Consider the following 3,213-nt stretch of genomic DNA (forward strand, 5'->3'; position numbering starts at 1 on the left):
CGCCAAGAATCATAGAACTGTAGACGCAGAAGGGACCCTCTGCAATACAGGAATCAAGGGCTACACTTGTAACTGTTTTTCTAGACTGAGCAAAAGACCCTTGCCTTCCCTGCCTGAACCTCTAGCTTCCCATCCTTTGCATCCAGGGATTGCAAGTAATAGATTATGTGATCTACTTTCTTCCAGTTTCTGCTTTCTTGCATCAGGATGCAGCAGAAGTAAGCCTAAAACAAATGCCCTGTGAGCAGAATGACTCTTCCAGCTGTGTTCCGCAGATCACTTAAGCCTGATTAAGTAACTGAGGACAGTCACTGTGAAATCTGTAGCAATGGCTCAGGTCGTGGAGAGTTAGGATAATTGTTTGGTGCATGTTTGTAGAAGTTGGTCAGTGTTTTGAAGTGTGGAGAGTTTTATAGCAAAGTTGGCAAGCTGTTTCTGGGCATGGCTGAAGTGTAAAAGTGAGTTCGGCAAATTTGAATTTGCTTTAATGGTCACATTTGGGGGATATTGGAGTGGTCAAAAAACATTTGGGATCACAGAATGGTTAGTAATTATTGAAAATAACTAAAAATATTTTAAGCATGTTTTTGGGAAGGCTACAAAAAGCTTTTGGCATCCCAGTGGGGGGTTTCTATCAGAGCAGTCAAAAACAAATTTAATGGGTCCGCCCCAAGTCATTTTAGCATCATGGCATCATAGGATTAGGTTCAGCATAAAGAAAAAAGTATTATTAATAGAAGCGTCTTACAGCTTACTATTGGATCTGTGGCTGAAATGAGTTTTGAACTATGGATTTCTCAGTCATTGTTCTTTCTCTTGAACAGTACAATGTTTATGAACCACATAGTGAGTGAGGAATTGCTGCAAGATTCCCAGCTTTCAGCGCAATCTCTCCATCTCCATTACTGGCCCATGTTTAACTGTTGAATGACATTTTAATGAGCAACAGATTTATTGGTGCATAAGCTTTTGTGGTATAAAACACAGTTTGTCAGAAAGGTAATCAACCTGAATGGGTTGGGGCCAGGTTATCTGAAGGGCTGCCTTCTTTTCCTTGCAAACAGTGTTCAGCATCAGAGGCCAAGATCCATGTTCCCCCACATCAGCTTGACAGTGTCTTCTCAGTAGTGTCACTCAGTCTGATGGAATTGCTTCCTGAAAGCGGTTTGGTTAAGCCATTGCCGTGCTGTTGTTTTGATTATTTAACTGAACTATTGTGTTAGTTTTTATATTTTTAAAATATGTTTGCACTTTTGTGTTTTTACTTTGGAAGCCACCTAGGGGGACCCTTTGGGAGCTGAAAAGAGGAATATAAATGTTCTTAAATAATGAATAAATAAATAAATAGCTGCGTAAGTCTGTGGCAGTGAAAGGAACCTTTAGACACTAGCAGGTTTATTGTGGCTAAGCTTTGGTGGAGTAGAGCCCATTTCATCAGATGCTTGAAGTGCTGTAATCACTTGATGTATATTATGTGCACATGCACACACACACATTGTCAATGGTGGAGCCAAATGGAATGAAATTTAAAGAAACAAAATTGTAGCAATTCTGTGTTAGGTTCGATGGACTGCATATAAGACAAACACAGTGACCATTCACATCAGCGATAATAGATGATCACACAATTTATTTAGCTTTCATTATCTTTTCATTATCTTTTCAGTGTCATATTCCATGGGGCAGGGTGCAGGGACATAGTGAAATTAATTTGCTAATAAATGCTAATTCAGCAATTTCATGTGGAGCACCCCTTCAAAGTACTTTTGTTGAAGACTTCATAAGCAATTCAATTGTACTGTAGATTTCTGGACTTTTGATAACGTAGCTATTAATGGCATCTGCATGACACTGTGTTCAGAGTCACTTGTTGGAGCTTGGTTGACTTTGGCATAATAGTTTTGCATGCTTTCAATGCAGTGTGTGACTCAGAAGCAAATGTATCATGTCAGGTGAGATGTTCCAGACCAGCACAAACAAGACTATTACTGTCTGAAATAAATACTCCTGCTGCTTTGTTGTAAGAAAGGAGAAATACATCAGGCCCAAAGAGCAATCGCTCTAATATATCAGTTTCTAAGTATAAATATAAATGCCAAAAAGTTGACAAAACAAACAGTAATGTGAAAGGAGCAGCTTAACTCAGAATATGGTAATCCTACATTTCAAATAGAACCAGATCTAATGCCAGCATTTGTACTCAGCCCTAACATCAGAGTACATAGTTTTTTGTTCAAAAGAGTTTCATGGTTAATAAAGGAACCGGGCAACACAGGAGTAGCTAATCTGTTTCTTTCCAGTTGTTGTTGCACTGCAACTCCCTTCCACCCAAGACAACATGGTGAATAGTCAGGGATAATTAATAATAATAAATTTTTATTTGTACCCCACCCTCCCTGGCCGGAGCCGGGCTCAGGGTGGCTAACATCATAAAACTAACACAGTATACAAAGAACGTAAGAACATAAAAACAGGCAATCAGTAATTAAAATACATCTTAAAATTAGTTCGAAGCAAATTAAAATCTGGACATCCCATCTGGATGATGGGAGACGTCGTCTTCATAACATCCAGACTACATACGTAGATTGTGGTTGGGCAAATTGATTGTTTTGGATACATGGTAGTGTTATTTGTGAAGAGTATTAACTTTACAAATGCATCAAAGTGCCTTGGACCTAGTCTCATTAGGCATAACGTTTGCTAATGTTCGACAGGCATCTCCTATACTTTTTTTAATAGAAAAGCCAGCATAAAGTGTTTTTATTGCAATAATAAAGCTCCACGTGTTTGCATGATGATAGTGGAGGAGGCAGGGGAAGAGGCAACAGCAATTCTATTACCAAAACTCACTACATGAAGGGAAAGATAGTCAGTAGGATGGTAGGAGGCTGTGGCAAGCTGCAACAACCAGTCCTTTGTCTCCTGCTAATGCCCCACCCAGCTACCTCTGCCCAGCTGATAACTAAATCCAGGGTTTTGTGTGTATTTGGCCAATGTTAACCAAACCTTCATTAATTCTAACTTTTACTGCATCCAGGAAATATGAGAAGGATCTGGCACCCAGTAATTTAGGAGAACCTGAACCCCCTCAAAAACAAGTCATGCCAGACATTTGTGTGTTTTTTTATAGAGTTACAAGCTGTTAGATCAGGGGAGTGCTGTAGACATAGTGTATCTTGATTTCAGTAAGGCTTTTAGCAAAGTCCACCA

The sequence above is a fragment of the Podarcis filfolensis genome (genome assembly GCF_964270895.1).
Source record: "Podarcis filfolensis genome assembly, chromosome: 10".
Taxonomy (NCBI): domain Eukaryota; kingdom Metazoa; phylum Chordata; class Lepidosauria; order Squamata; family Lacertidae; genus Podarcis; species Podarcis filfolensis.